Genomic DNA, 24,484 nt, shown 5'->3' with positions numbered 1-24,484 from the left:
TGACGGATATTCTTCCTCATTCCCCAGGTAGTCTATCCTTGATATGTCCATCTTAACCGATGATGGATATTCTTCCTTTGAGTTTATCCTTGATATGTTCACTTTAATCAGTGATAAATACTCTCTCTTTGGTCTTCTACCTAGTAACAGGCAGTTATAAATCCTATTTGATTTCTTTCTTCCAGTAGGTAATTCTTACCTAGTAACCGGTAATGGATATGCCTCATTTTTCTCAGCAAGTCATCCTTGATATGTTTAACCTAATCAGTAACGGATGTCCCTCTGTCTGAGTGTATTATCTTCTTACCCAGTAATCGGTAGTAGATAATAGATCTCTTTTACTCTTGTGTTGAAGTTTCCCTTCCCCAATTGAGTTTGGTTTCGTATTTCTTTGGGAAATCGAATTCCCTTTTGCGTTTGAGTATTTCAATCTCGTCCTGATTTATGCATTTCCCTAGCGGGTGTTTCTTGCTGTATTGGTGTTATCCTAATACATGCAGTTTTTCTTTTTCCCCGACCGAGTCTTTCCACTGATTTATTTTCATGGAAAATCCTCTCGTGTCTCCCAGCAGCTTTCAAGTCGTAGCCTAGCCTACGCATAGATTTTATCCCCAGAGTCTCTGTCTCCTCAGTGAGCTTTCCTTAGGAAATGTATTATGCTCCTGTGGACTTTCAATCTCTCCGGATTCGTTTTCTTTGTGGCAATATATTCCCCAAAAATATTATTTTAACATTCATATCATATGCATCATAAGGTCTCTTAGGGACCAAAATTGGTTTCTTGATGTTGTTATTTAAGTCCATTCTACTGAGTTGATACGAAGATTTTATCCTTCACATCCTTAGCTATAATGTACTTAAATAGGGGAAGCTGTAAGACCCCAATTTTGGCCCTAAGATTCCTCATGCTATCTCATCATTTACATTGGCTTTGGGATCACACCTTGGTATCCTCCTCACCCCTCATTCATTGGGTTTGTATTGGGAGAGGTCACCAAGCACATTTGATTGGATCATACTTTATTTTCTTTTGTGTACTAACCAAAATACCAAAAATATGTCTAGTGTAACATTGTTTCTTTTGTAGGTAGTGTGTCTGTCCACTTGTGCCTCACCAAGTTCATATCTAGGGTTTGAGACCCACAGTGCAAGAGATCAATCAAGGGAATGTTCACATTGGTTCTAAACACCATATATGGATCCCCGTGTTCATTATTTGTCATTTTGATCAGAAATTCATCAAGAGTTTGAAGCTTGTTGGCCTTGGAAGCCCTAATTCTTCTGGGTATCTTGTCTGACTTCCTTAGCAAGTTTCTTCATTATTTTGTCAAAGATATTAAGGAATAATTCATTATAAATCATCTCAATCATATTTGATCCTCCATGAGCCCCAAAGATCAAGATAACTTCAAGTTTGCAAGTTGGTTCAAAGAGGTTGACCAGAGAAAGTCAATTGGTCAAAACTGGGGTTCCCTAGACCCTATCTCCTACAATTTTTGTCATATGAAAATTCTTACAAGATAAAAGTTACTCTTTATGACATTAAAAAAAACTTTCATGTTGGCATCAAGATCTATTTTTGCTTGTAAAGTCATTTTTTATGGTGAAAGATTATAGGTCATTTTGTTTGTGCCCTAGTTAGGAGGTCAACTTCCAAAGACCATAACTTGATAAATTTTTATGATATGAAGACCATACAAGTTTCATGATAAATTCGAAGATGCATTCTATAACTTTTATTCTTTGAGAAATGTCAAATTCAACTTGAAAGGGCATATGCCAAGAGGAAACATTATAGGTCATTTTAGGCCATTACCATTGAACAAGGAAATTTCCTAAACTTCTAAAATCCATAACTCCCTCATGCCAAATCCAAATGGTGTCCAATTTGTGACCAAATTTAAGAAGATAAAAGAGATACAACTTTGGTGAAGAAACCATTTTTATTTGAAGTTCATAGCAAAAGTTATTAAAGGTGGAAGAAGTGGTCATTTGACTTTGTACTTAGAAAATTTTCAACCATGTTTGATTTCTCCAACTTCCACCTAAAAATTCATCATGATCCAAGCTCCAAATGGAGAAGTGTTTAACATCTAAGTTGTTCCCCTTGATGTCACCTTTATAAAGCATCCAATATAACTTCATTTAGACAAGAATTGAGGGACTTGCTCATGGGTTCTTCTCATGACTTGTTTTGGCAACATTTGAACTCAAATTCCATTTACCTTTGCATGACTCCATGTTATGACATTAGTAGCATTTGTTCATGAATTGGAGTGAATAGAAACGATCATTTTGGGTCTAGCACATGTCCATGCACCCATGCACTTGAGTTTATATTTTTGGCTCAAAATTCGAATGGCGTGAATATAACTTTCTATGGACTATATATTGAACTCATTGGCCTCAGTTTGAGAGGACCTTCTGCCCAAGCCCTACCAAGCAATCCCAGAATCCCATTCCATAGAATTTCTTGAGGATTTCATTGAAATCGAGTTCTTGATTCCACTTTTGTTTGGGGACAAGAACTCCGAGAATTCATAGCCCTTTTCATCTCAATTGATCACTGCAAGCAAGAGGAGGAAGAATCAAGTGGAATTGCATCGAGATCAAGCCAAAACACTGCAACCAGAAGGTGATTTTTCCAGATTTTCAAGTCTTCAATTCACCGTCATTTCTCCATAATTTTACTTGTTTAAAGGTTGCCTGAAGTCCTACCAATGTAGGCAACAAGATTGAGTTGCTTTGAGGTCAAATCGAAGCAACTCAGATCGTGTACCTCAAAATTCAATTCCTCGTATCTTTCAATATACTTGGAGTTAGGAGAAATTGAGGCCAGATTCGAGCAGCTGAGCTTTTTCTCTTTAAATAAGTGTATGCACTTTTTATGTTGGTGAACTTTGGCGGTGGACCAGTCCTGTGAGGTCCACCGGAGAAGATGACCGGAGCTAGGACTCAGGTGGTGTGTTGGCACATCCCAAACCCTCAGATCTTGTTCTCACGTTTTAATCTGATCCCTTACTTTTAAATACCAAACATGTGATGCGTTGACTGTAGTGCACAATGGAACGCGCGTGCTTGGCCATCAGATCTGCCACCTCAATTAATGAGGGAGATCTGATGACCCTTGTTTTTTTCTATTTTCATTCTAATTTATGATTTTTCATTTAATCCTTTTATTTTGTTTAATTCATATTAATTTCATTTTAATCCAAAAAATATGGGACTTTCACCAAAAATCTTTAAATACTTTCCTCTTCCATATTTTTAATTAAAATCATTTTTTGGATTAATTTTGATATTTTCCATGAATTAAATGATTTTTGACTTGTTCTCAAATATTTTAAAATACTTTTGACTTTCCAAAAATTGTGAATTTTTTAGTCTAAGGTCCTTTGACCTTGTTTGACTTAGGATAAATCCCTTGGTCATTTATTTGGTGTTTTGAAAGGATTTGAGGTTTTGTCCATTTTAAAATGCATTTTAATTCATTTTTAATTTGATTTTTAGTTGAATAATTGTTTAAAATTTTTGTTGAGCTATTTAATTAGTCTTGTGATGTTTGACTTTTTGTTTGGCCTTGATCATGATTAATTTAACTTTTATTTGACCAATACTATTGGATTTAGGGGATTGATGAAATGTATATTTCATCTCCCAAAATGGATGGATAATATTGATCAGATGAAATTTCTCCTATGATCAATTTGGGTTTCTATTTCCCATTCCCTCTATATCTTCATCCCTATTATTCTCCAATCCATCATTGACCAATGATTTCTCTAATGTCTAAATGCTAGTTGATTCATCAATGACCCTATGTCAGATGAATCAATGAGTCTGATTGAGATAGGTCTTTCCCATTTTTTTAGTGTGTGGTATGTTTTAGGAGTTTGGTTCTTTGTACCAAATCTCTAACATGCATTAACACCTATATGTTTATTGCCCGACCTCAGATAATTGTGACTTCTACATAAGTCCAATTACGATTGCTTAACATAGAGCTAAATTTATCCCGCAAGGCATAACATCATAGTAAGTGAGATTGTAAGTCACCCATTCTTCATTGCATTGTATGGAAACTTGACCTTTTTTTCCATTCATGAGAACTAGTGGCATACTTGTTGAGTTATCCAAGTTAGAGCCCTTCTCATGGTGATATCTTGGTTCATGGATATATAATTGTGAATGAATGGTTGAGTGTTCTCCAAAGAATGACTTAATCAATTAATATCTTCACTAACATTTGACTAACCATTGACTAAATTTTTGTGAATGTTGCTTTATTTTCAAGTCATTTACTTAATGAAATTAAAATTTCAGTACCTTTATCATTCATTTCCATTTAAATTTCATGCAACTTGTTTATGTTTCAAGTCCTTTTCAATTTGCTCATTTAAGCCATATCTTGTGATTGTATATATTGTTTGTTTGTCTTTGTTTTGTTTGTGGTTTTAGGACTTGAAAATACTTAATAACAACAAAAACCCTAAAAAACATCTTGGTGGACTGTTGGGCTTGATCTGAACTTTTGGACTTAGAATTAGGAAACATTCCCTATGCTAAAGGACTTGGCAAATGCCATCATCTGAAACTGAGTTATCCTTGATAGTTCCTTTAATCTAATACAAGACATTGAGTTCCCTTGATTCATCTGTCACTATGTCTTTGTACTTAATTGTTATACTGTTATTATTATTAATGTCTGATGATTGCTTTTGAGTTCACCACAAGCAATATTTCATCTGATGCATTTGAAGACATTTGAAGACATTTGAAGTCTGCTAGCTATTGGAGTGCTTGCTTGGATATTATGGCTATCTTTATTTGATGCCTTGGTCTTCATATGGTCTGCTTGGATATAGCTTATGCCTGTTGCTTGCCAAAGTCCAAGAGAAAATGGGTTTCTATATGACATTCTTGTCTGTTAGATTGCATCCCATTTGGTTAGATCTTTTCAACTCTTAACTTTTAATCTTTGTCTAGGATAGTCCCTTCATCTCTTCCCACTTCTTAAATTTCAAAAGCTCCCCCTCTTTTCAAAAACTTTCTTTGTTTGTGTTTTTTAACCTGGACATGTTTTAATGATTAGAAACTTTGGCCTTATGCCATTGAACTTTCAAACTCTTTCTTAAATAAAACTTGTGAATAAACTTAACCATATTGAATTTAATTTTAAAAAGACAAAAAGATCTAACTACCTCATTCAAATCTTTGGCCTTTTGTGCCTTTTCATTTAAACCTATGTTAAATACAATTCACCACCTTCTTTGACATTTTTACCATTAACTACGGGGTTTTGATCCGTCATTTTTATGTTGGTACGTAGGCATAAGACTGAAGGTCTTGTAAAAAAAATATAATTAATGAACTCTTTTCTCATCCCCCACTATGTATTTTATCAAACATCATTTAGACCAAATCACTTGCACATAAAAAAGGGCTCCCTAGGAGTACCTAGGACACTTTGGGTACTAACACCTTCCCTCTATTTAACCAACCCCCTTACCTGTAATCTCTGACATTTTATTAATTTTGATTTGAAAACTTCTTATCTTTGGGTTTTGTTCGTACTTTTCCCCTTTCCTTTGGAAACAATAAAAGAGCGGTGGCGACTCTGGTTTTACTAACGTCAAGTTTATCCATAGCTTGATGGTCACGAATCACCGCTACAAAAGCATACTAGGATTGTTAGCATGTCGAATTGGGCCTGTTGTTTATGTCCAATTGTTTAAGTTAGCTTATTCTCTAAGTTAGTTTGTGTAATGGGCTTGTGTGTAAAAGCCCATTAGGTTAATGTGTTAGTTTTCTTATAAATAATGTACTAGTCTCTCATTATTGCATAACGCAAATGCTAATTAGGGTTAGAGATGTTATTTGTCATTCTATAACACTTGTAATATTGTATCCCAGATCAATATAAAGAATAGCAGTTTATAACCAATTTTATTGTGTTTGTATTATTTTCTTCTTTTCTACCCTTGTGGGGTTATTACCGATCAAGAAACAAATTATACTTTGTAATTTTGGTATCGGTTTTTATAATAAATTGGTGTGGTGAGCATGGAGAAGATGCCTCAACAAAGTATGAGATTGAAAAAAATTTCACTAGATTGAACGATTTCAGTATGTGGCGCTTGAAGATGAAAGCCCTACTAGTTCAGCAGGGTTGTTTAGAAGCGTTGAAGGGAGTTGCAGCCGTTGACGATACGTTAAAGGATAAAGAAAAAATGACTATGGTAGAGAAATCCCACAACGCCATCTTATTGAGACTTGGTAATAAGGTTCTTTGACAGGTTTCGAAGAAGACGGCGACGTTGGGTGTTTGGGAGAAACTCGAAAGTTTGTACATGACCAAATCATTGGTCAATTTCCTCTACGAGAGGCAAGCTCTGTATTCATTCAAGATGAGTGAACACAAAGTTTTGGCTGAGCAATTGGATATGTTCAACAAGTTGATTCTTGATTTTTGATTCTTGATCTTGAACGAACGAAAGGAGCACATGTCATCTTCGACTGGTGAAGGTCTATCGGTTAAGGCAAAATTCACAAAGAGATATGGCATGTTCGACAAGAAGAAGGGTAAAAGTCAGCAGAAGTCTTAAAGTGGTGATGCATATGGTATTCAATGTTATCACTATAAGAAGGAGGGTAGTGCAAGAAACATGTGCCCTGAACCCCTGAAATATCATGGAGGTGAGGATAATGGCAATGCAACCATTGTTCAAGATGATTTTGAGTCATCTGATGTTCTTGTGGTTTCAAGCGGCAACTCGAGTAAATAGTGGATTATCGGGTTGCACTTGGCACATGACTCCAAAAATATACTTGTTCGAGGAATTATTTAATCAAGATGGTGGATCTGTATTGCTTGGAAATAAGAAAGCTTGCAAGATTTCAAGTGTTGGATCTGTGAGATTCAAGCTCCATGATGAGTCAATAAGGTTGTTGACTGAAGTCAGGTATGTACCTGACTTGAAGAGAAATTTAATTTCTCTTTGTGAATTCGGCAAGAAAGGATATGTTTTCTAAAGAGAGAAAAGTATTCTAAAAGTCATGAAGGGGTCGAAGGAAGTCTTAAGAGGAGTGAAGAAACAAGGCTTGTATACCCTTGAGGTTGAAGTTGTTAGTGGTTCTATAGATGTTGCATCCATGAAACCTTTGGCGAAGACATGAATTTGGCACATGAGATTGGGCCATATCAGTTAAAGGTGTTTGGTCAAATTGGGGAAACAAAATATACTAGGTGGAGACAAAGTCAAAAAGATGAAGTTTTGTGAACCTTGTGTACTTGGAAAATCTTGCAGAGTGAAGTTCAACAAAGGCAAACAAAGAACACATGGATCCCTTGATTACATCCATGTTGATCTTTGGGGCCCTGCGAGGTGTCCATCACATTCAGGAGCAAGGTATTTTCTATCCATAATTGATGATTATTCTAGAAAGTTATGGGTATTTGTCTAGAAGACTAAGGATGAAGCTTTTGAGAACGTCAAATGTTGGAAGACTCTGGTCGAAAATCAGACTGGCAGGAAGGTTAAGAGGTTGAGAGCTAAGAATGGCCTTGAATTTTGCAATGAAGTGTCGCATCACGCGAAAAACCGGCGGGGAAACAAGACACAACAGAGCCGCCACCGTGCGTTATTTATCCCAAAAGAGGGAAAGGAAACGCTCGAAGTAAACCTGGGAAAGAACATGGTCTCGCGACCAAAGAGAATGGGTTCGGGAGTCGGTTATGCGAAGGGAAGGTATTAGCACCCCTACGCATCCGTAGTACTCTACGGGATCCACGCACAAAAGGAAGGGATATTGGTTGCAAAAAAAACGCTGCTCACACACACACACTGGCTGAAAGAGACACAAGAAACTGACTGAAACTGACTCGGCAGGATGTCGCATCCTGGGCCTACTTAGTCTATCAGGCATAGACATCAGAGTCGAAGTGGTTCGGACTGGGGGAAACGACACATGCTCGCTAGGATATCGCATCCTATGCATACGTATCTTCTTGGGCGAAGAAGAATCAGAGCATTCGTAGCTCGGCTGACACGCACACAAACAAACACAGGCAAAGGCAAACATGGAGCCTGAATGCCAATCGTTGGACTTACATCAGCATCCGAACCAAAACGCACTCAAGAAGGCAAACATAGAGCCTGAACGCCAATCACTGGACTTACATCAGCATCCGAACCAAACACACGCACACTGGAACCCAAATGCCACTCGATGGACTTACATCAGCTTCCAAGCACACAACAAGACAAAACAAAGACACAGGCGCCCGGAGAGATCAGCTCATCTCCTGCCTACGTACCTCATCTGGTATGAGGATCAGGGCGACGTAGTTCCCCTACAGAGGGATAAAGGACTTAGCCTAACCAGATAACAGAGGGAGACACAACTAGGGAGACTACGACTCGAGCCTAGATGTTATCATGCAAAATCAACCCTAAGTTAAGGTTTCTAGCTAACTGGCACAGGGAGCCAGCCTATCCTAGACATGACTTGCACAGGAAGCAAGTCTAAACTAATCCTAACTTGCACAGGAAGCAAGTCAAACAATCCTAACTTGCACAGGAAGCAAGTCAAACAAACCTAACTTGCACAGGAAGCAAGTCAAAAAAACCTAACTTGCACAGGAAGCAAGTCAAAAAATCCTAACTTGCACAGGAAGCAAGTCAAACAATCCTACAAGCACAGGTAGCACACACTATACACAAACAAGTGGCTCAAACAAGGGTTAGGTTTTAGTCAAGGGGTCATATCAACCTCAACAAACAAACCTCTGGAATGGGGTGAGTGTTGCTCTTAACCTTGCCATTGAGGGGCTAAGGTGAAGCAGATGAAAGGTGAGTGAAGATAAGACTTCACAGCTCTTGTCCCTGGCCTGGGAGAGCTCAAGACAAGAATGTGTGGGTTCAGAAAGTGGGAACCCTTCTACACATTTAAAACTGACTCAACTGTGCAATTGCACAAGATCTTGGGTTTGTATCTGCAATGCATCAACACAGTGGTGTGAGCAAAGCAGATGACACACTGAATAGTGGGGGATAGATTGCATATCCCTACCTTCCACCAATTGCCTCTTCACTTAGGAGGTCTTTGACTCTATGCAAGGACAAAAGTAAACAGTCACAAACATTGCCTCTTAAGGAGGACTTCAGACAGTTGCCTGGCCAAGTAACAGGCCAGGTCTTCCAGACTACATGAAGACAAAGAGACATACCTCAATGCAAATTGCTTATACAAGCAAAGCAAAGCAAAAGTTCACAAGGAACTAAAAGCAACTAAAGTACCTGAAATCAGTCAAGCACAGTTAGTATACAAGTCAGAGTTAAATCAAAATGAAACAGACATCAACCAGTCAACACAAGCAAGTGAATGTGCAAGGCACAAGGCTTAAGGCATGTGAGCCAAGCCACCTACAAAACAAACAAGTTAGACAATGATATTCAAGCAAGCTCAACCAAATTGTAATGATCTCTTTGAAGCATTTGTAGCTTAACCTGAAAACATAAGCTCAAAAGTGAGTACCAGGACCACTAGGGCAAGCCTAGGGTCAAAATAAATGAGAAAGTCAAAACAGCAAGGGATATCCAATCAAAGTCAAGTTTAAACATTCAAGAAACAAACTCAATTGGGTTCACATTCATATCAATCACTATCATCATTTCATGAACCATTTAGGTCAAAGTATGGCAAACAGAAGCTCATAGAAGTCAACAGCAAGACTTGCATCAAAAGCAAACTAAAACATTTCCAAAAATCACCAAATAAATCATGGTCACTCCTAACACATAGCATGGTAAGCATGTCAAATTTCATCCCATTTGGACAAGTGGAAGGCAGTCAATGAAAATCAGAAAGTCAAAGCAATTTTGAACATGCTTAAGGAAGTCAACCAAACATGCATCAACTTAGAAAAATCATAAGTCAAGAATGGTGTATGATAAATGAATGGGATCAAAGCCATGGCAAAGATGAGGATGTCTATTTATCTCATGTAAAATTTCATGTCCATCTAATAAAGTATGAGAATTTCACAAATGAAATGGGAACATGTGTCACACAAAGTCAACATTTGACCAACCAGGGGAGAAAATCTCAAACAATTAGGAAATGCCACAAACAATTCCAAGAAAATTCACATGTAAACTAGACATACAAGAGTAGGTTTATGCAAAGAATCAGCTCAATTGGAGGTCAAGAAGCATGGTAACGAAAATCATGAAGTTGGACATCAATGGTGTGACACAAATTGTCACACCCTAATTCAAAAATTCATAACTCTCAAACCACATAAGATGAATTCACAAACTCTACACCAAAATCACCATGAGTGTGTCTAGTTTAAGCACAAAAAATTTGAGAGCCATTGGATAAAACATCCTCATTTCACAATTGATTTGGCAAAGTGTATAATATTTGGTCACATGTCACAAACCCTAGCAACATTTAAAAATTACTCAACCAAAAAATCTGTAAAAATAATGATAAAACACTAGAGGTCATGAGGAATACAATGAAAAAAATTCCATTCAAATTGGATTAAAATTGAAGCATTTGTGATTTTTGTAAGATGGATGAATCAAAGTGAAATAATTGGAAAAGAAATAACTTGTTTCAATGTGTCACATGCCACGAATGGCATTTTTGTAAATAAGCCGTCCACTAATCAAAACGACCGTGTTTTGGTCCAGGAAATGAAATGAGCTGATTGGCTGTGAGGGATTTGGAATAGTAAAGCCAAGCACACGTGAAAATGAAGTTCTGGGCATTGCAAGTTCTAGGGTTTTACTGTAGCAAACAGCATTCCTTCATCATTTCAAAAAAACAGCAAGAGCATTTGTTAACCAAAATCGACAAACAACCTATCAACATGATCATCCCATCATATACAACAACAAACCAACAACCATTAACCCTAAATCATGCTGAAATGGAAGCATCATGCAAAATAAGTTTTAACAACCAAACTTAAATTCCAATTCTCTCTCTTGATAATCAAACATTTTCAAAACTACAACAACTGTTGAGCTCAGCATCAAGAGATCTTCATGAAGCATATCAAAATTTGAAAAAAAGTGGAAGTTGAAAACTCACCAAATCTGCAAAACAGTTGGGACTCGAAGGTTATTTGGCTGTTTTGAAGTGAAACAGTGGAAGCTTCAGCTATGCCTTGATGAATGATGAAGATGGCTTGGCTTGAAATGGCTTGGAAAGGCTTCAAACTTGGAATGCCATGGATGAATGTTCTGCAAAATCAGTGTTGCAAGATGCTGATACAGATGGTTTAGGGTGATGGAAATATACTCATGATGTTGTCTTGATGATGAATTAACAAAAGCAAGGTCAGATTATCCGGAGTTTTTGGACTGAAAGTTGGAATGGCCAAAGGTGATCTTTTGAGAGAATGAAAAGCAATGGTTTTTCAGTTGGTTAGGTTGCTTTTGTGGTAAGGCAAAACCTTGGCCTTTTGAACTTTGGACAGCTTTTGAAATGCACACCAAATGAAGCTTGAAAAAAAAATGTGAAGTTGGTTTGTTCTATGTGTTGTGCTACTGCTCAGGCCAAATGGTTTGTGGCTGCCATGACAGAAAAGAAAGAGGAGTGAACTCTGCTTTTGGATGTTGCCTAGTGTGGTCATGCCAAGCTTAGTTCATTGGGTGTTTGGACAGAAAATTTGGAATATGTCAAGATGTGTTTTTGAGAGAGCCAAGGGTTTTCTTGCTGCAGGATGTTGGCTGCTACTTGCTTCACCATGATGAATAGGTGTGCTGTTTGGTATTGTTAGCCATGCCTTTTCTCTTGACAGTTTTGACAGAAAATTTAGAATGCCAAACAGCCAGGTCAGGTTTGAGAGAGTGTCAAGATCTTTGGTTTGTTCTTGCTATTAGTCTTCAGCATGACAGAAAAAATCATGAGATCCTGCTGTTGGCTGTTGTTGCTGTCCTTTAATGACAGAAAATCCATCACCAAAAACTGCTGTTGAGTGTTGCTTTTGGTGGCAAGGCAATGTCTTGGAACTGTGGTATTGTGCAGCCAGTAGTGTATCCCAAAATGACAGAAAAAATGCTGCACAATGCTGCTAGGTCTGTTGTTGGACAGTACAAGGCATGGTTGTGGGATGTATGGGGTAGCATGGTGACAATGTACCTTCTTTCCAAAATTCAAGCAACTAAGGCATGGCCTTCTTCTATTGTTTTTTAGGCTGCAAAATGAGGTTCTAATGACAGAGCATGGCCTTCTAATTTTCTGTTTTGATGAGTACAAAGCAAGGTATGGTGGAAGCATGGAATAGCATGAGTGAAATTGTCCTTTTGCCAAATTTCAAGCAAGTTAAAGAATGGCTTCATGTACTGCATAATTGAGCTTGCAAACACATTCTAAATGATATTTCTGAGCTGTTCCAATTGGCCAAATGTTAAAAAAATGTTTATATCAAAAAGTCAAACATTGGTCAAACTTGCATTTAAATGAGATAGGTCAAAAAATGCCATTTTGATTGGCAATGTTTTGGCTCATGAAATTTACATTTTTGGAAAGAGGGGATCAAATGTGACTTGTAGGAAAAAACCCCACCAAAATTGGCCAAATGGTTTGAGAGATATGGCCCTTTGAAGTTCAAGATTTTCTGAAATCGATTCGATCATAACTTGCCAACCACACATGGGAATTAAGAGTTCTTGGACTTTTTGGAAATGGGAGAACAAGATCTTCAACTTTCATGTTGGGCAAAAATTCATTTGAAGCTTGTATCATGATGTAAGTTTGAGGATCAAAACTTCCCATTTTTGGTAAGTTTCAGTTACAGGCCCAGTTTCCATTTTTGGAAATTTCTGATCTGGCTTCAAATTCTTCCATGATGGTGTTGGACATGATATATGAGGACTATTTGGCCATGAATGAGCTCTCACAAACCAAATCCCATCATCAAATCACTGATTAAATGGACAGTTGACCAATAGTTGACTTTTAGGGTTTCTGACTGATTGTGCATTGACTGATGACTTCTGAACCCTAATTCCTTGAGAACTTGACTTCAAATGATGTCCCAAGTTGTATGAACTCTTGATTTTTGATCATGGTGCCCAAATTCCACAAGAATGGCCACCATTCACTACTTTGACTGACTGTTGACTTTCTTTGACTTTTGACTGTCTGTGTATGAACTGATGATCTCCAAGCCTTCAACCCTTGACTTGAACACTTCAAATGGACCTCCAAGTCATGTGAACTTGTTGGACAAGCCCTAAGGCCTTAGCCCAATGAGAATTGTGCTTGCTAGCTTGATTGACTGATCTCCTGACCAGTTTGACCTAATTTCTTGATTGGCTTGCACTTGAGGCAAATGGGACAATGCCATGCTATGCAGTGGACCATGATATGCTATGACCTAATATGAAAATGTATGTACAATGCTAGGTGCAAATTTGAGGTGCTACAGCTGCCCCTATTCAATCAGCTGGGAACCCGAATGGATGAGAGCAACGGCTGTCAGACTTTCAGGGTAAACAGGGATTGAATACCAAGAACCGTAGAATTTGCACAATACAGGGATCCACCAATGGAAACGTCCACTGGGATTTGATTTTTATTACTGGGTATATATTTTTTTTTGTTTTCAAAGGGTACGGCCACATCCAGACATCGCAACGACGATGAATGGGGACAACAATCACAACTAGATGCCAACGGACAACTAGGAAAAACTCGACGTTTATCGGGACCAACGGAGAGGTAACCAGACGCTATTGAATAACTGGGAGGGATACAACCATGCGTCAACGGACGAAATGGGAAAAACTCAGCGTTTACCAAGACCAACGGAGAGGTAACCAAACATTAATGACTGAATGGAAGGGATACAACCATACGTCAACGGACGAAATAGGAAAAACTCATCGTTTACCAAGACCAACGGAGAGGTAAATCCACATGGGGACAGGTACAACTAGACGTCATAGGACGAATAGGAAAAACTCGACGTTTATCGACACCAACGGAGAGGAGAATACTTCACTTGGGAAGGAGGACACAACCAAATCATCAACGGATGATTGGGAAAAACTCGACGTTTATCGACACCAACGTAGAGGAGAATACTTCTTCGGCCTGAATACCGGAAAATTGGCCTTGTGCCATGAGTACATCGACCTGATCGTCGGAAACTCCTTCGGCCTGAATACCGGAAAATTGGCCTTGTGCCATGAGTACATCGACCTGATCGTCGGAAACTCCTTCGGTCTGAACACCGGAAAGTTGGCCTTGTGCCATGAGTACATCGACCTGATCGTCGGAAACTCCTTCGGTCTGAACACCGGAAAACCACAAGTACATATTATTTATAGCCGTCAAAACGTAGATAATACACTCGCATGGAAGATTATCCATAACCGGGTTGTAGGTTGCTAAATGAACAATCGACCGAAAAGAAAGGCATCTGGGTACCAGGACTAGGTATGCAAAAGATGACCAATCAGAGGATAAAGTTGCTAACTCGGAGCAAGTATCCAAAGAGAAGGGGAAGACCCAATGGGGACAATACTGCTTGATCAAGGCAAGACTACCAATACCACAAAGAGGGGATTACATCTACCGGTTTGTAGGCAGAAAACCACGGAAAAAGTAACCGTCATCAATCAGGATGAGCACAAAGGGTTAACTCCAACAAGGGGATGAAAGTGGGATTTTACAACTACCAGCTAGTAGGTAGAAAACCACAAAGATAGGACTTACAACTACCGGGTTGTAGGTAGAAGCCAACAAACGAATCTATTGAGAGACAGAGTGAGAAAAAAGGATTTACAACTACCGGGTAGTGGGTAGAAGACCGTAAAGAGAGGACTTACAGCTACCGGTTCGTAGGTAGAGGCCAACAAACAGAATGAACCACAAAGGTTACCTCTGCTAGGGGGTGAAAGTGGGATTTTACAACTACCGACTTCTAGGTAGAAAACCACGACGATAGGACTTACAACTACCGGTTTGTAGGTAGATGCCCACGAATTCCGCTGAGGATGAAATGAATGAGTGCCGGTTGGTGAGCCACTATTCATTTATGCCCCAGGGCAGCACAAGAGATAGTCAACAAGAATGCCAATTTAGGATCGATCCAAAAAGGCAGACTGAATCAAGACTCATCCTAATGAGGAAAGAACTCAATAGGGAAAACCCATCCCATTAGGGAGGGAACGGAAGCAACCGTCATCCACGAGGATGTATCTCAGTGGGGAAATGGCAGGAAAAGATTGACACTTTCTGCTTAAGGGGTAGACTCTACATGGAGAGATCAGACACACCCATATTTGCTTAAGGAAAAAGACCCAAGCTGGCAAGACGCTAACAATTGGGGAGTAACACTGCTGGAGATACCCACTCGACTGAGGAATCACTTGTTGGGGAAACACCAACCTCTCAACCATGCTGATGAACCCAATTCTAAAGCCGATCCAATGGCGCGATGCTAAACTCTTTCCAACAACCCAACCTCGGCTGGTCGCCACGGCCTAAGGCTAATGGATATGCTTGCTATGTTGATGCATGAGTTTTTTCTTGTTTTACACAATGCCCCATGATCATGGAAATGCTATGCACTAATGATGCAATATGCTATGCTTATCTAAATGATGAACGCATAAACACACGTCTCCTTCAGAGACAACACCGGGGAACTCCAGGAACTGTGCTGGGGATCCTATAACCATGTCAACTTCCATCCTGCTGGGGAAAGACAAACTTTTGCTGGGAAAAAACCATCAACACAACCTCTGCTGGGAAGACAGCTTCAGACTTGGAAAATAGTCACAACTCCGCTGGGGATGCCGATATCAGTCTACTACAGAAACCCGTCCAATCCACTGGTAGGATGAACTCTGCTGGAGAAATAAATGCTACTCCATTAGGGACGACCCAACCAATCCATATGTAGGAGAATCACTGCTGGAGATGTATTTCATGAGACCCGCTCCACTCGGGGAACTTGCCGAGGAAAAAACACACCATTCTGCTGAGGAGAACGATCCTAGTGGAGAGATCAACCATAGTGGTGAGAGTAACAACTCTGTTGAGGATGATAACACGTCATATCATACTGGAGATGAATTCCCACAAACCTGCTTGGGATAGGCACTCACGGCCATACTGGAGATAATAGCATCACAAAACCAATTGTTGGGGAACACACCAACGGTCTACAGATAAACTCCACTAGGGGACTCCCGGGGAAAATAGCTGCCAGGCGCTCAGCGGGGATTCTCAACTGGGGAAGTCTGCAAGCATAGGCCTGCTGGGGAGAAGCAATCCTTAGATTTGCTGGGGAAAGAAGGTACTGTCCACAGGTATCTCTGCAGGGGAAAATAATTCTGATAGCTTCAATACTGGCTTGGGCTGGGGACGTGACAACCTTCAGGCTTGCTGAGGAGACAACGATCTCGAATCTGCCAGGGAGATCACACTCTTAATCCTCTGGGGAGATACAGCTTGTTTGACACGGATGTCGGTCAACTCGTCGGACACTGGTATCCATCATCCACTCGTGGTGTTGACTTTCCACTTTTAAGAACTCCCAGACTCTTCTGGACTTTTCTGCTCCATCATCTCGTATTCCAAATCTCGTCCGTACTCCACGGGGATCGAACTCCTGGTATTCATACAAACTTTCCAATCATCAGACTTTGAAGAGTCTTCTTGATTAACTTTCCAGGATCGTTGTCGTAATCCTTCACCGTCTTTTCGCGGTTCAACTATCCGTTGCCCCTAATCAGGCTCTGCACAAGAGATCGTCAGATAAAAACGTGCCCCAGGTATGCCCCAGGTGTTCTGATATTTCAACACTTAGGTCACTCAGACTTCCAAGTAAGATTTCCAGATTTCAATCTCATAAGCATGCGTCGAAGGGATCTCTATGTTTTAAAATGCAAATATTCTTATCAAAATAAACGGATGTTTTCGTAATCAAAACGGTAATGACAACAAAACAAAATTATTTGACTGAACACACGCTTTATTTTACTGGAATAAAAGATGGCTCACAATCGAGCAACACACAGGAAGCAAACCCTGGAAAGAGGTGATTGCACACAAAAGGAAAAATCTATCCTAAAGGCAACGTGAAACTGCGATCTCATCGGGTTCCAACTCAGTTACACCTCATATGTCCTCAGGACTTTCCGCACCTTCTGTCTTCTGAACAAGACGCTTCTGGTCGGTCTCTGTCGGAGATTATCCAAGTCATCATGAGCACAAATGATCATGCTGGACGCAGTTGTTCGTTTCAATCCCTCTTTTGCCTGGACCGCCCTTTCGGGTTTCAGTCCACCGGGATACCCTTTTTTGCCCAAGTCGCCCTTGCGGGTTTTCAACTTGCCGGGTGTACAGCTCTTTTCTTTTATTATCCCTAACTTTTGCCCGAACCTTTCTCTTTTTTTCTTGGTTCGCCGGGATGCCCATTTTTGCCTGGACTCTTTATTCTTTTTGTCCAGCGGGTCTCTTTTACGAAGTATTTTCTAACTGCGTCCGCACTTACAGTGGATGGAAAATCGTCGTCATCCGTGGTCGTAGACAACAAGGTTCTGGTCTGAGAAAACCTTCTTGACCACGGATGAGACACCCATAATTGTTTATCCTTTTGCCCCATAATTGTCTTGAGGAGGAAAGATCCTTTTCAACCAACTTTTCTCGGTGATACGCCCAAGGTCACACTTCTCGGTCAACAATAAGCTTCGCTCACTGAGCACAACTGCCCCCATGACAAGTAACTGTCAGCCCTCTTTCCTCAGTTGGATTCAATGTGTCATTCTGAGTCCCTATCCATTCAGTCTTCTCTGATTTCTCATATTTCTGTGAGGAAGACACTACCCCAGGTAGATGCACATCCCAGGGTTCAATATCCAGGATACAGACTTTATGTTCAGCCACCATTGTTGGTGCAACCAACTGTGATCCGGGAAGCACTACCTTATTCGCCTCATCTCATTCCCCCTCAGACATCGGAATCCGTTCGGATTCGGGGTCAGACCCCTCCTCCGGGATCAGTCACTCTCAATCTTTCGATTTGAGTACCTCGAGATGTCCTCATTAGGGACCTCAAACTTCCTTGGTTGATAACCTTTCCATGGGTTGCTACTAGCTTCTTAAACACATATCTGATCAGATCCATTTTGGACATCCACAGAGTGGTATGAATCAGCATACACTGTCTCAGTCGGCGAGCAGCCTATGCCAAAGTACATCAAGTCTTTTCGAACAGTGAGTGTATTGTTTCACGGTCGATAAACTTTTTGCTTAGGTAAATTGCATACTCTTTTCGACAAGACTAGTCATGCTGACTCAATACGCACCTCGTAGACCCCCCGAGGGTTATCAAGTACCGGATTAACATTTATCTCTTTCACTGAGGTATCAGAATCAGAGGTTCCTGCAATTTATCTCCTTTTTTTTTTTTTTTTTTTTTTTTAGCAGGATCGACCTTGATTCCTCTGATTCGCTCACAACAAGCCTCGGTAGCTTGATGGACAACACTCCATAAGTGCACTGCTTCAGACTCAACAGTATGAGTTATCTCAAACGGTCAAACAACTTGCCCCAAGTCTACCGGATGCCCCTGTTCTGCTTGGGACTTTGTCATCATGTCATCAACATGGCATTTGCTTTCACGATGAATCATATCATGAAACAAAGTCACCGTAGACCTCTGATACGCGGCACCGGCCTCATGTGACGAAACGATATCAACTTAGAAAAAAGAAGGTACCCCTCGTGTGATGGACCTGGTTTACTCCATATTATCCGGCAACAATTCAATCTGGTCTTGGCCAAGAAGTTATCCATGAAGATAAACACTGAGACCTGAGCCATATGATCAACCAATACCTCATTGTGATGTACCGGGAATCCATCTTTCAGATTAGCTCTGCTCGCATCTTGATAGTCTATTCACACCTTCTCTCTTTCTCATCCTTTGTCGGCCTCAGCTTTTGCTTTCTAACCTCGGCGGAGCTTGGAGTAACAATCTTGAATCGCTCCTCTTGCGGTTGAATCACCTTCTCCTCTTGTTTCAATGACCTGGCTAATTCCAACAAATCACAATCTCCTTCGCCTTTTTTCTCTGGCATGATAGGTCGAATTGTCGAAGTCATACAGAGGTGTAACCAAATCGTTATCGGTGAGATCAGGAGAGTAATCATTTTGGAACGAAACAGAACCAAAAGGAAAGAGAATGAAAAAAACGTTGCCATTTTTATTTGTTTTTTTTCTTTTTTTAAATTGCAAAATTAAATGAAAAACAGGGAACACTGCTTTTAACTACAAAAACATCCATTCATTACTGATGCAAAATGTTGCATAATGAAACACATGAGATGGCCCTTACAATGGACCATTACGTTTCGGGCAAAACGTATGGCTTTCATGCAAACAAAAATTGAAAAACAGAAATACTACTCTTCAGAATGAGTGACAATGATGCTCTTGGAGGCCTTCCAATTGCCTGGTACGCACGACTTTATCCACGCCTCAAGCTCGCGGTTGCTGTCAACATCCTCACCCACTGAACGGGCATGACCAGGATCCAACATTCCTGCCCTGACGAAGGCGTACAGTGGACGACATCCTCTGTCTGGTCTAGACGACTCTAAATCCGGATGATAACCGATTCCAAACATGTCTGCTTTTGCCACGATGTCAATGATCCTTCCCCAACCTTGGGCCTCTTGGTTCTTCACCACCTCCAGAGCTTGTTTATAAGAAGAAATGGACAGCTTCTCCTTTTTCTCGGCAGCAAGGGCGTTCTCTACCTGGATGGTTTCAACTGTCAGACTGGGTGCTCTGCATCTTACATTATCCATTTCTACTTTCTTCATCTTCTGGGTCGGGTCCTTCATCAACACACACTCTTCTGTAGTGACGGTCACACAAGCATTATCAACAACAGGGAAGGCTCCATCCCGTAGCAGAAGTTTTGGGACCACAGCCATTGGAACCTTTAGCTGATCCTCCTCAGTCATCTCCAATCCTTTCTTGACCTTCTTCACCATCTTGACTTTTACAGGACCCCTTCTGGGCGCAGGGTTGACATCCCCCTTCATAATCTGGGCCAAGTTAATGGTCTCGGAGTCCACCATGTCCTGGACGACATGCTTAAAAGCTCTACAGCCCTCGATGTTGTGTCCGGGTGCCCCAGAGTGAAACTCGCACTTGGCATTCTCATCATAGTTTGGTGGCCTCTTCTGCCGTTCTATGGGAATCAATATCCTTGGCCGTACTAAAGCAAGATCCATCAACCTTTGGAACAGAAGGGCGTAAGTCACGGGTGGTTCCTCAAACTGACGATCCTCTTTCTTCTTCTTCACCTGGCTTTCAGCTCTCGGTGTCTTCTGTTGAGGTGGCAGTTGTTGCTGTTGAGCAGGTGGATTACTGACAGGAGTGGTTACAGTGGCAGCATAAGGATGATAACGATCTTTGCTACGTTCTTTCTTTGCGGGCACACCAACTGGCTCAAACTTCTTCTTGAATGGACCACTATCGGAGGATTTCCTTGCTACAGTACCGGAAGGTTTGTTCACTTCGGAGGACGGAGCCTTCTCCTGAACTTTCTCCACTATCAGCCATTTCTCAATCCGTTCCAATCTTTCAGACATGGCCTTCTGTCCCAAGGCAAGCCCTTGCACAACACTGAACAAGTCCCTCATCATCCCTTTCAGCTCAAGGATATCGGCGTTGGGAAGATCCATCAGCTTGGATTTGTTGACCCCCAGCAGGTTATCTGAACAGACGAGCTATGCGCACCGGTTGAATACTGAAACCTACAAAACAGCAAATGGGTTAGTATGACTCACGCATGCAATGTTTGTCCGTACCAGGAATATTCAGTCCTCTTTTTTTTGGTTTCATCGAGACAGATAAAATTTCATCAACAACATTTTGACATCTGGATGTCTCTCAACCGGGGTTTTTAATTTAAAAATAATGGACCCTGAGTACGGACAGACATGAGTTGAATGCAGATGAATGCGAGATGATATGATGCAAATGCATGAATGCAGGCCTTTGTGCCAACAAGTCAACTGTAGACCCTCTGCTTTTCTGAATCAGTCAATCTATGGGATCAAGTCACCATAAATCCAACTTGGGGGGGTTCCGAAATAAACGGAACCGGAGATTATATCACTTATCTTTACAGGAACAACCACTAAACGGGTGACAAACGGATCCTCTGAACAAGTACTCTCAACTCAGCCCGGGGATCCGAAATAAACGGAACCCGCTGATAAACCATGGACAGAACTCTGGCGTCCCAGAAATAAATGCCCCATAATTCACAGTCACCATCAGTACCAAGAGTCACCAACAAAACACCAACCAATCAGCAACTGTACCTGTAATGATCAAACCCTCCCCACTCACGGGTGTTATCTAGGCCAGGGTAAAGTCGAAGAGAAACGCAGCATAAATAACCTTTCGCAGAATACCATCATATACACACCTGAAGTATGTAACGACAATATCCCACCAGGGTCTGAACTGCTCGTGATATCAATGTTCCGCTAAGTGGCGCCATACCACCCGCTTCCCATGAATCACTCTATTCCTAGGTTTCCTAGATTTCACTCATAGCCTGGGTATTGGGCCTTTTACCTCAAGTAACTCCCACCCCCAAACAGAGAAACACAGACAGCACAGCAGATGAATATGAATGAAATGCAAACATTAATGCAAATAATAAATGCAAGCAATAAATGCACATATATACAATGAATGCAATAAAAAAAACAGCACAAAGCAACCAAAACCCTAACCTAGAGAGCGCTAGGAGAGACTCGCTCAGGGAAGATGGACCAGCATAGGTCAACTTCTCTATTTCCCCAGCAGAGTCGCCAGCTGTCGCATCACGCGAAAAACCGGCGGGGAAACAAGACACAACAGAGCCGCCACCGTGCGTTATTTATCCCAAAAGAGGGAAAGGAAACGCTCGAAGTAAACCTGGGAAAGAACATGGTCTCGCGACCAAAGAGAATGGGTTCGGGAGTCGGTTATGCGAAGGGAAGGTATTAGCACCCCTACACATCCGTAGTACTCTACGGGATCCACGCACAAAAGGAAGGGATATTGGTTGCAAAAAAAACGCTGCTCACACACACACACTGGCTGAAAGAGACACAAGAAACTGACTGAAACTGACTCGGCAGGATGTCGCATCCTGGGCCTACTTAGTCTATCAGGCATAGACATCAGAGTCGAAGTGGTTCGGACTGGGGGAAACGACACATGCTCGCTAGGATATCGCATCCTATGCATACGTATCTTCTTGGACGAAGAAGAATCAGAGCATTCGTAGCTCGGCTGACACGCACACAAACAAACACAGGCAAAGGCAAACGTGGAGCCTGAATGCCAATCGTTGGACTTACATCAGCATCCGAACCAAAACGCACTCAAGAAGGCAAACATAGAGCCTGAACGCCAATCACTGGACTTACATCAGCATCCGAACCAAACACACGCACACTGGAACCCAAATGCCACTCGATGGACTTACATCAGCTTCCAAGCACACAACAAGACAAAACAAAGACACAGGCGCCCGGAGAGATCAGCTCATCTCCTGCCTACGTACCTCATCTGGTATGAGGATCAGGGCGACGTAGTTCCCCTACAGAGGGATAAAGGACTTAGCCTAACCAGATAACAGAGGGAGACACAACTAGGGAGACTACGACTCGAGCCTAGATGTTATCATGCAAAATCAACCCTAAGTTAAGGTTTCTAGCTAACTGGCACAGGGAGCCAGCCTATCCTAGACATGACTTGCACAGGAAGCAAGTCTAAACTAATCCTAACTTGCACAGGAAGCAAGTCAAACAATCCTAACTTGCACAGGAAGCAAGTCAAACAAACCTAACTTGCACAGGAAGCAAGTCAAAAAAACCTAACTTGCACAGGAAGCAAGTCAAAAAATCCTAACTTGCACAGGAAGCAAGTCAAACAATCCTACAAGCACAGGTAGCACACACTATACACAAACAAGTGGCTCAAACAAGGGTTAGGTTTTAGTCAAGGGGTCATATCAACCTCAACAAACAAACCTCTGGAATGGGGTGAGTGTTGCTCTTAACCTTGCCATTGAGGGGCTAAGGTGAAGGAGATGAAAGGTGAGTGAAGATAAGACTTCACAGCTCTTGTCCCTGGCCTGGGAGAGCTCAAGACAAGAATGTGTGGGTTCAGAAAGTGGGAACCCTTCTACACATTTAAAACTGACTCAACTGTGCAATTGCACAATATCTTGGGTTTGTATCTGCAATGCATCAACACAGTGGTGTGAGCAAAGCAGATGACACACTGAATAGTGGGGGATAGATTGCATATCCCTACCTTCCACCAATTGCCTCTTCACTTAGGAGGTATTTGACTCTATGCAAGGACAAAAGTAAATAGTCACAAACATTGCCTCTTAAGGAGGACTTCAGACAGTTGCCTGGCCAAGTAACAGGCCAGGTCTTCCAGACTACATGAAGACAAAGAGACATACCTCAATGCAAATTGCTTATACAAGCAAAGCAAAGCAAAAGTTCACAAGGAACTAAAAGCAACTAAAGTACCTGAAATCAGTCAAGCACAGTTAGTATACAAGTCAGAGTTAAATCAAAATGAAACAGACATCAACCAGTCAACACAAGCAAGTGAATGTGCAAGGCACAAGGCTTAAGGCATGTGAGCCAAGCCACCTACAAAACAAACAAGTTAGACAATTATATTCAAGCAAGCTCAACCAAATTGTAATGATCTCTTTGAAGCATTTGTAGCTTAACCTGAAAACATAAGCTCAAAAGTGAGTACCAGGACCACTAGGGCAAGCCTAGGGTCAAAAATAAATGAGAAAGTCAAAACAGCAAGGGATATCCAATCAAAGTCAAGTTTAAACATTCAAGAAACAAACTCAATTGGGTTCACATTCATATCAATCACTATCATCATTTCATGAACCATTTAGGTCAAAGTATGGCAAACAGAAGCTCATAGAAGTCAACAGCAAGACTTGCATCAAAAGCAAACTAAAACATTTCCAAAAATCACCATATAAATCATGGTCACTCCTAACACATAGCATGGTAAGCATGTCAAATTTCATCCCATTTGGACAAGTGGAAGGCAGTCAATGAAAATCAGAAAGTCAAAGCAATTTTGAACATGCTTAAGGAAGTCAACCAAACATGCATCAACTTAGAAAAATCATAAGTCAATAATGGTGTATGATAAATGAATGGGATCAAAGCCATGGAAAATATGAGGATGTCTAGTTATCTCATGTAAAATTTCATGTCCATCTAATAAAGTATGAGAATTTCACAAATGAAATGGGAACATGTGTCACACAAAGTCAACATTTGACCAACCAGGGGAGAAAATCTCAAACAATTAGGAAATGCCACAAATAATTCCAAGAAAATTCACATGTAAACTAGACATACAAGAGTAGGTTTAT

Source organism: Lathyrus oleraceus, chromosome 5 (genome assembly GCF_024323335.1).
Source record: "Lathyrus oleraceus cultivar Zhongwan6 chromosome 5, CAAS_Psat_ZW6_1.0, whole genome shotgun sequence".
In the NCBI taxonomy this organism is placed as follows: Eukaryota; Viridiplantae; Streptophyta; class Magnoliopsida; order Fabales; family Fabaceae; genus Lathyrus; species Lathyrus oleraceus.
Note: the sequence above shows the minus strand (reverse complement) of the source record.